We start from the raw sequence: 15,081 nt of genomic DNA, 5'->3' as shown, positions 1-15,081 counted from the left end.
TTCTGTTAAATCTTAAGAGCAGCTGATGAGTCTTAATTTTAATCAAAGTGTCTCTTATGAAAATAAGTAAAAAGATTGAAGGCTACTGCGAGAACAAAGAATGGACAATGAAAGCCCCAGGCAAACAATTTACTATTGACAGAGGCATTCAGCCTTTTATGATCTCCGGGTAGCAATTCATTAAAAGAAGATAGGTTAGAACTAGAGCACATGGGTTATTTTTATCTAAGTCAACTTTAATGTTTTGAATCAAAAGGTGAATCCAGTATAATATAACCTTGTTTAAAGTTGATGCTTTGAGGCCAAATACCGTGCTATGCATTTTCTAGCCGTTATTTGTCACGGGGCATACGTGTGCTGTAACAAAATAGCTTCAACCGAGGTCAAAGGAAGGCCCCGGGGCTTCCCTGGTGGTGCAGTGGTTGACAGTGCGCCTGCCGATGCAGGGGACACAGGATCGTGCCCCAGTCCGGGAAGATCCCACATGCCGCGGAGCGGCTGGGCCCGTGAGCCATGGCCGCTGAGCCCGCGCGTCCAGAGCCTGTGCTCCGCAGCGGGAGAGGCCACAAAAGTGAGAGGCCCGCGTACCGCCCCAGACAAGCAATCTCGGTTCCACGGTAGTAAACAAAGAATTGCAAGCTACCAAATTACGCTTAAGCACAGGGCAAAGTTTATTTAAGCATAGGTACACTCTCAGAGAGGGGGAGAGAGAGGGAGAGAGGGAGGGAATGAGAGAGAGAGAGAGAGAGAGAGAGAGAGAGAGAGAGAGAGAGAGAGAGAGAGAGGGAGAGGGAGAGGGAGAGGGAGAGGGAGAGGGAGAGAGAGAGAGAGAGAGAGAGAGAGAGAGAGAGAGAGAGAGAGAGAGGGAGGGAGGGAGAGAGAGAGAGAGAGTCTGCGAATTGAAAGCAGCATTTCTATACAAGCTTAAGGGCGCTTCTAAGGAGCACTTTGCAGGGAGGCAGGGGTGAGTGACAGGGCATCATTATTTGATTGACGTCCCGAGCTGTATAACAAGTTTACTGCTGCGCATGCTCTCATCCTTGAATCGCTAAGAAACGCCCACTCAGGGGGGCAAAACCACAGGTAGATTTTATTATAATTACGGTATAAGGAGTTTGGGTTTACTATAGGTTATATACCTGTCTGGTCTGGGCATGCGCAGCCCAGGGAAGTCCCCTCGTATTCCTGTGGTCCCTCTTTATCAGGATAAGCTGCCCACCACACGACCATAGTTTCAGCCCGATCTGAATGGGGTCAAGGGAGAGTCCCCAGACGGCTGGGTGTGCGACTTGATTTATTCTTCTTGTTTTTCTCACCACTGTCACCTCCTTGCTGCTAATGTCTGACTAATTACCTAACAATTTTATTGAATCCTCAGGTCAGTTCTGTGTAAGTTGTAACCAGAATTATGTTTACTTTTCAATGAAAAGTGTGATGCACAAGAAACATTTTCTAACTTGTCTAAAAAGTAGCATTGTTGGACTTCCCTGGTGGCGCAGTGGTTGAGAGTCCGCCCGCCGATGCAGGGGACGCGGGTTCGTGCCCCGGTCTGGGAAGATCCCACATGCCGTGGAGCGGCTGGGCCCGTGAGCCATGGCCGCTGAGCCTGCGCGTCCGGAGCCTGTGCTCCGCAACGGGAGAGGCCATAACAGTGAGAGGCCCACGTACCACAAAAAAAAACAACAACAAAAAACAAACAAACAAAAAGTAGCATTGTTGTTAAATGACAGAGTCAGAATTTAACCTATGCAGTGCCCAGTGTCTTTTGAAGAATATTCTATTATTGCTCAAAATATTCACTGATCCCCTCCCCTTTTGAATTTAGGAGGGGTCTTATAACTTGCCTTGGTTAAAGAATTTAAGTAAAAATGTCATGTGACACTTGCAATCAAAAGCTTTAAGAGCTAGCCCAGGGACAGCCGCGCATCTTTCCCCTTTACATAAGACCAGCGAAATTACAGATCAAGGTCCTTCAGTCAGCCTGGAACCCAACATGAAGACAGTGGAAAGCAGAATTTGTGCCAGTCTGAGATGAACCCACAGGATGAAAACACTCATGGCTATAAGCCTCTAAGAATTTTTACTTTTGATTACTGCAACATAACCTAGTTATCTCAACAGATGCAGCTCAAAACCATTAACTATTTGGCTTTTCAATAAACAGAATGCACACACAGAGAACAACCCACTGCGCCCAGAGAGCAGGGTCCACATAAAAACACTGCAGCCCTCATAGCAGTCCTGTAAATAGTGATGAAGTTCCAATTCCCAGGTGAGGGAAGACAGATCCTTAAGCAAGTAATCCACCATTCTGTAAATCCATGAAAGAATAATTTTGCAATGTTTATCAGTAATTTAGAAGTCTTCTCATTATGGTAACAAATGATCATTTATAGAAGTCTCTTGTCATTAACTGGAACTCAATGATTTCATTTTCTGAATAGGCAATTATGAATAGTCTTCTACTAAATTGTAATTCTCTACTTCCCTCTTATTAAAAAAAAACTGTAATTATGGGTTGTAATTTTTGTAGTTAGCAGTATCTTTCCAGTTTCTACTTGCAACTAGAGACAATCTTGTGACACACTTCTGGCCAAACTACGGAAGTATAGCAAGGAGGAGTTTTGGAGAAAACATCTTAAGGAGTATATATCTTTCTGACTTTAGAAAACAATGTAAAGTCAAGTCCAATTATTACATCTAGAGATGATTATAGAAGTCAGTTTTTCTCAGAGTTCATATTCTCCAGATGACATTTATTTCTCCTTTAGTGTCATCGTAATCCCAATTTAGACTTTCTACGGTCTTTAGACTAAGTGTTATGTTTAATAAACTCCAAAACACACAGCACAAAAAGAAGGATTACTGAATAATCATAATAAACATTCTCATTTAAGAAAAGGACAAGCTTTTCACAAAAATGTGGCTGAAAGGAAAGAAGGAAACTCCTGACCCTCCCAAAGCTGAAGCCAAAGCAAAGGTTTTGAAGGCCAAGAAGGCAGCACTAAAAGGTGTCCACAGCCACACAAAAATGGAAGACCCATGGGTCACCCACCTTCTAGAGACCCAAGACACAGCAGCTCTGAAGGCGGCCCAAATATCCTTGGAAGACCGTCCCCACTATGCCATCATCAAGTTCCCCCTGACTACTAAGTCAGTCATGTAGAAGGTAGAAGACAACAGACTTGTGCTCATCATGACATCAACCCCAAGAGCACCATATCCAGCAGGCTGTGGAGAAGCTCTATGACATAGAAGTGGCCAAGGTCAATACCCTAATCAAGCCCAATGGAGAGAAGAAGGCATATGTTCCACTAGGTCCTGACTGATGCTTTGGATGTTGCCAACAAAATTAGGTTCTTCTAAACTTATTTACAAAACAGAAACAGACTCACAGACATAGAAAACAAACTTATAGTTCCCAAAGGGGAAAGGTGGGACGAGGGATAAATTAGGAGTTTGGCATTCACATATATACACTACTATATTTAAAATAAACAACAAGGACCTGCTGTATAACACAGGGCATTCTACTCAATATTCTATAATAACTTATATGGGAAAAGAATCTGAAAAATAATAGACATGTGTATCACTCTGCTGTCACCTGAAACTAATACAACATTGTAAATCAACTATACTCCAATATAAAATAAAAATTAAATTAAAAAAAGAAAAAAATAAACTGAATCCAGCTGGCTAATTCTAAATATAAATTTTTTCATCATAAAAAAGAACAAAAGGGCACACACATACAAAAAGAGGAACAGAGAGTGGGCCCAGCTCCACAGCATATACTACCTTGTGCTAGAGTGAAATGCCAAGGTCTTCTAGCTGTGAAGTGAGTGCTTTCACCAGACATCTCTCCACTCTTGTAATTTTCTCTGAGTGAATATTTTTTGCCCTTCCATCCATGTTTATATCGAAAAGGAGTGTAGAGGAGGACTTCATTTTCCAGAGCTGGATGGCGTTAACAGTGAGGCTTTCTTTTTCACAGGCATAAGAACTGAGCTGTATTCAGAGGTTGAGAAATCATAGATTCTTATTTGTCAATCTTCTTGTCAATAATTTCTCAAGATTTCATTAGGTGTGTAAGTATCTTTCCAAATAATTCAGAACCAGTAACTGCAATGACAATAGTTATCCATTCCTAGTTTTAATATGGACCTCATTTAAAAAAAATTTATCCCTGCTATTAACAGATGTGCTCCTTCTACAACGGTTAGAGAGTAAATTAGGTTTTTTTGCCCTTAGCCCAGTCTGAGAATAAAATTTATAATACTTAAAACTGAGGGCTAAAAAAAAAAAAAACAAAAAAAAACTGAGGGCTATATTATAGTAGAACGAGCAGAGTAACAATTTAAAGTAAGCGAATAACAAAATCTTCACTATCTTCTGCCCTATTTTAATTCAGTCTGTTCCAGACTTTATGGTTTGCCATCTACAATGACCTACTCTGAGATCCAGTTTCAATATTATGAAGGACTTGTGCATCAAATGTGATATAAAAATGATTTTTTATTAATATCAATAATGGAATGTATGTTTATGTAACAGAATGTTATGCTAATGCTTCATCAGGTATGCCTAGATTTAGGAGCTCAAGTAATTACATTAGAGTTTTATGTCTCTATTTTGTGGGTGCCCTTTGCATTCCTTGCATTGAATTTGATGATAGCTTCTCTTTAAATAGAGTGAAAGACGGCTGTCGTGAGCTTCACATTACTCTCTATATAGAACTCCTAACCTAAAATCAAAATGACTTTTCACAAAGCCTACACATTAGTTCCAAGAAACATTGTGATTACATGTTTACCCATGTATAAGGGGTTAGGAGTGACAATGTATGACCTTTTCAAACTACAGAAATTGTTGCCTCTTTATAGATGAGCCTCAGAAAAGGTTAGGGAACACCTGCTTTCTTTTTTGTTCAGCTTTATTGAAGTATAATTGACATATAAAATTGTGAGCTATTTAAAATGCACATCATGGTGACTTGATATACATTATGAAAGGATTCCTCCCATCTAGTCAATTAATACATTCATTACCTCACATATTTATCTTTTTGTGTGTGAGACTACATTTTAGTAATAATAAATCAATCAAGCAATCACTGGTCCAAGGAAGAATATCAAGGCACCAGTCTATAAACAGGGGGCCAAGGTCTGAACATTAAAGGCAGTGGAAACAGCCTTCAACATGACTGGACCTTTAAAATCTAAGGTCTTGCTGTCTAACTCAGTTTGTTGTTAGGATGCTTTACCTAGCTCACTGAGTATGTCATCCTATTGTCTTCTGGTCTCTACTTTTCCTGATTTGAAGTCAGCTGTTTATAGTGTTGCTCCCCGATATGTAAGATGCTGTTTTCCTCTTACTATTTTACCTATTTTTTCCTTATTTTTGACTTTTGCCAATCTTACTATGATGTGTGTATATATGCATATTAATTTTCTACTGCTGCTGTATGTAACAAATTACCACAAATTTTATGGCTAAGAACACCACAAATTAATTATCTTATAGTTCCTGAGATCATAAGCCTGAAATGAGTCTTACCAGGCTGAAATCAAGGTGCTGGTGGTGTTTTATTCCTTCTCGAGGCTCCAGGGGAGAATCTGTTTCCTTTTTTTCCAGTTTATGGAATCTATCCGCCGTCCTTAGCTTGAGGTTCTTTCTTCCATCCACAAAGTAGGTCACTCCAGCTCTGCTTCTATTACCATACATCTTTCTTCTTACTCTGTCCCTTCAACCTCCCTCTTATCAGAGCCCTTGTGATTGCATGGGGTCATCAGGGATAATGCAGGGTAATCGCTACATCTCAAAATTCTTAATTCAAGCACTTCTGCAATCTCTTTTGCCATGTAAAGTAACATATTTATGGATTCTGGAGGTTAAGACACGAACATCTTTAGGGAGTATTATGTCTAGAGTACCACAGTGTGGTATGCTGCTTTTATTTTATTTTGAATTTCTTGAGTTTCATGTGGCTGTAAATCAATGTTTTAAACAAATCTGGGATTCTTTTTGGCCATTATTAATTTGAGCATTGTTTCTACTTCTTTTTCTCCTCTCTTTTGAAACTATAATTTCACAAACGTTGGAACAACTGATATGTTCTAACAGATTTATAAGATTTTGTTCCTTTTCTTTCAATCTTTATTTCTTTGTTCTCCAGAAGGGATAACTGGATAACTGTCTATAATCAAGTTCACCATTTCTCTCTTCCACAGACTCAAATTTGCTGGTGATTCTATCTTGTGAAATTTTCATTGCTATTATTATAAATTTTGTCTCTAGAATTTCCATGTGGTTCTTCCTTAAAGTTCCATTTTTCTTTTAATTTTCTGTGTTTGGTAACTGGATAATGGAATAATTTTCTTCCCATTTTTGGACACATTTATAATGCTTTCTTTGAAGACTTTTCTTTAATAAATTATTTTCTGGCCCCATTCAGAATCAGTTTCTGGTCACTGCTTTTCTTCCTGAGTTTCACATTTCAGTTTCTGTACATGTCTAATATTTTTGATTTTTAAATTTTTTTATTGAAATATAGTTGATTTACAATATTGTGTTAGTTTCAGGTGTACAGCACAGTGATTCAGATATATATATATATATATGAATATACATATATATTTTTCAGATTCTTTTCCCTTATAGGTTATTACAAAATATTGAGTATAGTTTCCTGTGCTATACAGTCTTTGTTGATTATCTATTTTATATATAGTAGTGTATATATTTTAATCCCAAACTCCTAATTTATTCCCACCCTTTCTACTATCTTTTTGGTTGGAAACTGGATATTGTAGATAAATTATTGTCTAACTCAGATTGTAATTTGTGCTATGAGAACTGCTGGTATTTATCTCAGTAGGCAATTATTTTGTCTTCACTGCAGTGTGCAGCCACAGATATCTATCCTCACTTTTTTCCTGGCTCCCTAGTGGTCTTCTCTATACCTGCACAGTTTAGAAGCCACCGATATTCATAAAGGGGATTATTCACCTCAAGTCTCAAAAGGTTCCACCTTATGCTGCTCAATCTGTGTTCCTTGAAAAATGCGTTCAAAGGTGCATTAAATTTGCAGACTCCCCAGATCTTCTGTTTTCCCCAGCATCCTCTGGGGCCCCTTACCTACTTTTCCTGTTCAGCACTCACTGAAGAATATGAGAAGAGTTGCTGTTGCTGCTACAGCAGTCTTGCTGTTAATCTTTAACTTTCTATAGCTTTTTCACTTCCAGAATCTCTCCATTAATATGCTCTCTTCTATGCCACATACTCTGGAGCAAGACATCCATTTCTAGGGGTGTGGAAATGGCCTGAGATAAGAAGCCCACGATTGCAATCACTGTTACTTGAGGCAGTGCTTCTCCTTCATGAGGAAACACTTCTCAAAATATCATCTATCTTTGGTCATTTTCTAGTGTCATGTAATAGTATTCTTGTCCAGTTTTATACTTATATTCTACTTATGGGAATAGTATGGGAATTCATGCCACCAATTGCTAGATGTATTTGTCTGAGTTGCAGGGGTTTTTTGTTTTTTTTTTCTCCTTCTCTTCTTTAACTGTACTGATTTCAAATATCAATTTTACCAAACTTAGTATTACAGTAAGTGATCCTAATTCTAGTTTAAATATATTGTCATTTGTATTTATGGAGGAAAGCTTAGTGTTGGAAAAAAACCTTAAACTTTAAGCTATTAAACAAAATACAGGGTGATTATGATTTTATATATAATACCTTATATAATTTCTTATTTTTGAAGAGATAACCCTTTTTATCTTCCTGCTTATACTTATCAACCTGGAAGCTAGGATTCTGAACTACTGAGATCCTTTAACATGAAGTGAAACAACCAAATATTAGTTGATCAAAATGTTTTCATCTGAAAGGGGGTTTTCCCCCTTTAAGACATCAGGGATAAAATATTAACAGTTATACAACCTGAAAATATCAGGACTATAGTTTGAAGGCACAAAAAGTTGGGACTGGAGGATAATCATAGTCATTTGTATTATTTGTTTACAATCATTCATGCCCTCTTATTCTTCGTCATGCTTCTCTGTAGGTATAATAGACCTTCCCAAACCATTGAGTTGCAACTCTTGAACATTTGACATGCTTTGACTAATGAGGTATGAAAGATGTGACATTTGTTGTATCTGAGTGAAATGCCTTAATGTATTTTATAGTTTATGGAACTTCTGTCTTTCACCGTAAAAACAAAATGACCTAGATAGTCACTGTTCCTCCAAATTTTGTTCCAGGGCGAGAACTCACATAGAGCTGAGTCCAGCCAAGCCCAGAAAAACCAGGAGAGACCAGAAGAAGACTTGTAGTTGACCCATTTCCTTTATGTAATGTGAGCGAAGAAAAAACTGCATTTGTAAGCCACTGAGCTATTGGTGATTTCTGTTACTAGAGCAAAAGATGACCTAAAATAGCAGTCTCCTGTATTTCCTTGAATATTTAAAATAAAGAGAGTGCAATCTGCTTCCTACCTTACAAGGTAAATAGTAAGATTATGAAATTAAACGTATAAATGAGAATTTGGAGTAATGGCATATTTGAGTGCAGATAAATCATCACTAAAACTGAGGTAAAATTATTAAAGATTAATATTAGTATTGGTTTATAATCCCCTTACATAATTTAAGGAAATCATAACAGTATTATATAGATTTCTATTTCATTTTTACTGCAGCTAATGACATAGCATATTTATAGTTTCACTGAGAATTTGTATAAGTCTAATAAAGCTCTGATAATTATCAGTCCCTTGCTTTAGGAACAATAATTTATACTCAAGGTGTATCCGTGGCAGTGAAATAAAACAAATTAAACATAGGAAGCAGGAAAAAATTGCATATCTAAACTGAAATATTCACTTAGCCTACTTCAAACTAAACATTACTAGAACAGTATTAGCTCAGCTTTTTTTGTTGTAATTCCTTTGTTTATGATATTGAGAAGTGCTGTGACAACCACAGATAGATTCATTATTTAAGGAAAGATGAAAAACTGCACAGTATGAAGGAATAGATTCTCAGAAAAAATTCAGGGGATATAATTTCTAATCATGTCTCTATCACTGACAAGTTCACAGTAAAATGTAAACAATCACTACAAGAAAATTGCATATACTGTTCAACTTGATTCTGTAATTGTTAATTATACAATTATATTTAAATTGCACAATTAAAATTCACAACAAAATTTGAATCATTGAAAAAAGTCATTACTACATATTATATAAAATATACAATTTTAAAATTATAAATATATAAAAATTTAAATTGTGATATTAAAATTCACAAGAAAATTTGAATCACTGGGAAGAAATGGTTACTACATATTATAAAAAGTATAAAGAGTATATATTTTTGGCATTTGTATAATTTTAAAAAATGAACCTCTCTCATTTGATACTCCATGGATGTTTTCTATACTAATAGAGAAAAGAAATCTTATGATCTATTTTTATGCAGTTCCACAAAAGATTTAATTTCAAATTCTCTAAACAGTGAGTACTCAGGCATTTTGGAGAGAGTTTCATTCTTTGAGGGACTGTGTCTGAGATCATTTTACTTGCACTGTATCATCTCTACAAATTAAAAGAAAGCAAGCACCAACAAGTATTGCACCTCCCTCCGTGGGGTGGCAAATACAATAGCAAGAAAATAAACTGCCTTCACTGTGCTGTCTTTTAATGTACTGCTTAACAGTAGCTGGCCCTCCTCTGATCGCTGGTTAACTGCCTTTAGAAGCAGTTCAATGAAGTTCAGAAGGGGGACTTCTAGGAATTTTATAATTGGGACAGAGTCCAAGGACTCTACTAAGTGTGATACCCTAAGGAAAACAGGAGACAATTAGAGTATCAGAAGCTATTTATTACAGGAAAAACAAAAAATAACGAACCAAAAAAAACAGAGAATCAACCCAAAGTGATCATTTTCTAATACATTTTCCCCTCAGGTATACGATATCATGGGTGCAAATAAACTTCAGTAGCAGTTTTTCATGATCAGGCTATTATGATCTTCTTTTTATAATTCATTTATTTTATATGGAAAGCTGCAAACAAGTTTACCCACAGTTTCTGCATACCCACAGGCAATGGTAAATAATGCTATATTCTTTCCTTACTTTTACCCCAGACCTTTTTTCTCCATATCTCCTAACCAACCCTGTCGCTCACAATTTGAGAAAATTAATCAGAGAATGATAAAAAAATAATATAAAGGATAAACATTTTTACTCTTAGGTAATGAAGTATTGATATCATATATTTTGCTAGGCTCCTGCTAGGAATTTTGAATATAATATTTTTCTCACTTTTTCTAGTTTGAGAAAATCAGAGCAGAAGCAAGGTTGACCAGTTACTAATTGCCAAATTCAGGTTTTAAATCTCAGTAAGTCTGACTATAGGATCCATATCATTGTTACGTTAAACAAATTACTTATAGAATGAAATATTTTATCACGTATCGTGATATAATGATGGAATGACTGAACTTTTGGATCTATCTATATACAGATATACACACATATTTGTAAATTATATTGTACCTATAGTAAAAATAATTTTTCACTTTAAGAAAAAAGATTTACGAATTGCTGATCATATTAAAGTAAATATTAGTAAATATAGTAAATATTACAGACAGTAAATCCAAATTGATGGTTTTGTTCCTTGTTTTGTAGGAGAGGAAGCTCAGACCCAAGATTATGACCCTATTCAGCTATCGAAAAGTGAATTGTGGCATGTTTCTCGTGCAGCCTTGTCTGGTGCAGGTTGCCTAAGTTTACCTTTAAAATTTTTCACACCCTGATTTCCTTTCTTATATACCCCTTCCAAATGTGGTATCAGTTTATTTTGTTTTATCGCATGTTAGAAAAAATACACAGGAGTATCTTTGGGATCTAGGGGAAGGCATAGATCCTTTTAATCCTCATATTAAACTTGATACCAAAAGTATAATTTATAAAAGTACTCATATATTGTACTTCCAAATTAGAAGCATTTTCTCTGTTAAAGGACAGATTAAGGGAATGAAAAGGAAAATTATACACTGGGAGAAAATACATACAAACTACACATCTAACAAAGGACAGTATCTAGATTATATAAAGAGTTGTCAAAACTCAAGAGTTAAAAACAATCCAATTAGAAAATGGGTAAAGGATAAGAAGGGACATTTTCCCACAGATGATATACAGATGGCAAATGAGTACATGAAAACATGTTCAACTTCATCAGCCATTAGAGAAACACAATGGATATCACATCTACCAGAATGGCTTTAGAAAACAGTGACAATACCAAATGTGGGTTAGAATGGACAGAAACTGGATTACTCATACATTACTGATAGGAATGTGAAACATGGACTTTCCAGAAAACAGTTTAGTAGCTTCTTAAAATAACTCAGCATGCAACTACCACACAATCCAATAAATGCACTCTTGGATATTACTCCTGGAGAAATAAAAACATACATCAACATAAAAACTTGACCATAAATGTTTATAGCAGTTTTATTCATAATAATCAAAAACTGGAGACAACCCAGATGTCTCTCAGTGGATAAGCAGTTAAGCAAAGTGTCCTACAGGGAATGATGTCAGCATCATGGCAGTATGAGGAGTCCCTCCTATTTGTTCCCCCACTTAACAGCTAAAATTCAGCATCCATCCCTGAACAAATGTACCTCTGTGGGAGATGCTGAATCCAGCACCATACGCCAAGGGACCTGGGAGGAGTCTCATCCACCTCTGCATCAGGTAATGGGCAGACAGACCTCATACAGGCTGCAGAACCAGTAGGAATCTGTGAACCAGCTCAAACTCTCTTGGCCACAGTCAGGGACAGCTAGAGAGTGCTGACTTGGCCAGATACCCACTGCTAAGAGAACTTTTGTAGAAGTCCAGGATTACTGAGGACAGCTTCCAGTACTTCATTAGAACAAAAAATTATACAAGTTTGGACACAGTGGAGAGGGTAAGAGGAGCTTTGCCAGCACTGCCCCTCCCCCTAAGGAGGCACAGTGTGAGGCTGAACTAGGCAGTGGTGACTTTTCTCCTGGGGGAAAGGGAGAGCCTGAGTGAGCTCCTGGCTTCTCTAGTTTGCAGGACACTCCTAGAGAAACTCATTTCTCTCCTGCAGCACCAAGTATTGAGGTGGGACCCCCATGACGAGGAGGAGGAAAGGGATCCTGTAAGAGGAAGAGAAGAATACTATAGAGTATTAAATGGATGTGGCTCCTGTTGTGTTGTGAACTCTGGCAGGAAACCCATCCATAGTCACTGGGAAATCCTCATTCAAGGATACACTTACCAGGCCCTCATGGCAACCACGATGCACTAGTTGCCAAGCCCACACACCTCCCACTATGAGACTGACTCCTTGTGTGTGCTCCTGAGGGCTGCATTGACAACGAGTGGTAGAAAGGGAGTGCACACGGAAAAAAGGCCAGGGTCTGTGGCCAAGGGAGAAACCACAAATGAACTGAGGTGCCACCTTCAGAAAAACAAGAGACAGGCTTCCAGCAGCTGGTCTGGTGAGTAGTAAGAGCCAGAGAAAATATACAAACTGAAGAATTCTGCCACAAGAGGGAGCAAGAAGCATGGAGCAAGTGTATCCAAACAAGATAGGAGAAAGCCCCAGATATAAATTGGACAAACGGCAAGTATCTCCCACCTGAAGGCAACTAGTGAGGATTAGAAGAGGTGACAGAGAAGACTCGACTATAGGATGTCTACAAGAGACATACTTCAGCTTTAAGGACAACAGAGAATCAAAGTGAGGGGATGGAAAAAGTTATTCTGTGCAAAAGTTCAACTCATCAAAAATATAACAGGTGTAAAAATATACACACCCAACATCAGAGCACCTATTTATATTAAGTAACTACTAACAGAACTGAAAGGATAGGCAATGATACATTAATAGTAGGGGATTTCAGTACCTCCCTTTTAACAATGGATAGATCATCCAGACAGAAAATCAACAAGGAAATGTTGAACCAAATGTATTTTATATATATACACACACACACTCATCCAGTAGCAGCAGAATACACTTTCTTCTTAAGTGCACATGGAACATTCTCCATGATAGATCATAAGATAGGCCAAAAAACAAATTGTAGTAAATTTAGAAAGATTGAAATCATACCAAGTATCTTCTCCAACCACAGTGGAATAAAATGAGAAATCAAGAGTAAGAAGAAAGCTGGAAAATTTACAAACATGTTGAAACTAACAACATACTTGTGAATAACCAATAGATTAAAGAAGAAATCAAAAGGGAAATCAAAAAATATTAAGAAAGAGATGAAAATGGACACATCACACACCAAAACCTATGGTGTGTGATGCAAAAGCAGTTCTTAGCAAGATGTTTATAGCAATAAATACATATATTAAGAAAACAGAAATAACTCAAATAAACAACCCAACCTTACTTCTTAAGAAACTAAAAAATGAAGAACAAATTAAGCCCAAAGTTAGTAGAAAGAAGGAAAGAAAAAAATATCAGAGCAGAAACAACTATAATATAGACCAGAAAAAACATTTTAAAAGATCAATGAGGGCTTCCCTGGTGGCGCAGTGGTTGAGAGTCCGCCTGCCGATGCAGGGGACACGGGTTCGTGCCCCTGTCCGGGAAGATCCCACATGCCGCAGAGCGGCTGGGCCTGTGAGCCATGGCCGCTGAGCCTGCGCGTCCGGAGCCTGTGCTCTGCAATGGGAGGGGCCACAACAGTGAGAGGCCCACGTAACGCAAAGAAAAAAAAAAAAAAAAAAAGATCAATGAAACAAAGAGCTGATGTATTTTAAAAGATAAACAAAATTGACAAATCTTCAGCTAGACTGATAAAAAAGATAGAAGACTCAAATAAAATCAGAAATGTCAGAGGAGACATTATGTGATACTGATACTGATACTGTACTATGACCATAGAAATACATAGAATTACAAAAGACTACTATAGGTAATTATATGCCAACAAATTGGATAGCCTACAAGAAATCAATAAATTTCTAGAAACATTCAACCTACCAAGATGAAAAGTATGATGAAATAGAAAATCTGAACAGACTTGTAATGAGTAAGGAACTGAATTAGTAACCAAAAACTCCCCAATGCTGGGGCTTCCCTGGTGGCACAGTGGTTGAGAATCTGCCTGCTAATGCAGGGGACACGGGTTAGAGCCCTGGTCTGGGAGGATCCCACATGCCGCAGAGCCACTAGGCCCGTGAGCCACAACTACTGAGCCTGCACGTCTGGAGCCTGTGCTCCGCAACAAGAGAGGCCTTCGCACCGCGATGAAGAGTGGCCCCCGCTTGCCACAACTAGAGAAAGCCCTTGCACAGAAACGAAGATTCAACACAGCAAAAATAAAATAAATAATTTTTTTAAAAAAACAAAACAAAAAACTCCCCAATGCAGAAGAGCCCAGGACCAGATGGTTTTACTGCTGAATTCTACAAAACATTGAAAGAAGAATTATTACCAGTCCTTTTCAAATGGTTCCACAAAACTGAAGATGAGGAAACACTTCCAAACTCATTTTATGAAGCCAGCATCATACTGATACCAAAGCCAGATAAAGACACTACAAGAAAAGAAAATTATAAGCCAATATCCTTGATAAATATAGGATGCAAAAATTCTCAACCAAATGTTAGTAAGCTGAATTCAACAACACATTAAAAGGATTATTTACCATGACTAAGTGGGGTTTATCCTGTGGATGCAAGGCTGGTTCAAAATACACAAATCAATAAATGTGCTACACCACATTAATAGAATGAAAGATAAACATCATATTCTCATCTTCACAGATGCAGAAAAAGCTTTTGACAAAATGTTATACCCTTTCATGATAAAAACACTTAACTGGGTAAGAAGGATCAGACCTTTATATAATAAAAGGAATTTATGACAAACCCACAGCTAGCAGCACACTCAATGGCGAAAGGTTGAAATCTTTTTCTTTAAGATCAGTAATATGAAAAGTGTGCCCACTCTCACCACTCTTATTGGACATTTTACTGGAAATCCTAGTT

At 37.5% G+C, this 15,081-nt stretch overlaps 1 pseudogene; it reads left to right on the top strand.

Moving 5' to 3' along the window:
* The first annotated feature begins 2,920 nt into the window (after positions 1-2,920).
* On the top strand, positions 2,921-3,366 carry LOC141277159 (large ribosomal subunit protein uL23 pseudogene; annotated as a pseudogene).
* The last annotated feature ends 11,715 nt before the right edge of the window (positions 3,367-15,081 follow it).

Source organism: Tursiops truncatus, chromosome 1, assembly GCF_011762595.2.
Source record: "Tursiops truncatus isolate mTurTru1 chromosome 1, mTurTru1.mat.Y, whole genome shotgun sequence".
In the NCBI taxonomy this organism is placed as follows: Eukaryota; Metazoa; Chordata; class Mammalia; order Artiodactyla; family Delphinidae; genus Tursiops; species Tursiops truncatus.
Note: the sequence above shows the minus strand (reverse complement) of the source record. Positions and strands in the feature narration are given on the sequence as shown.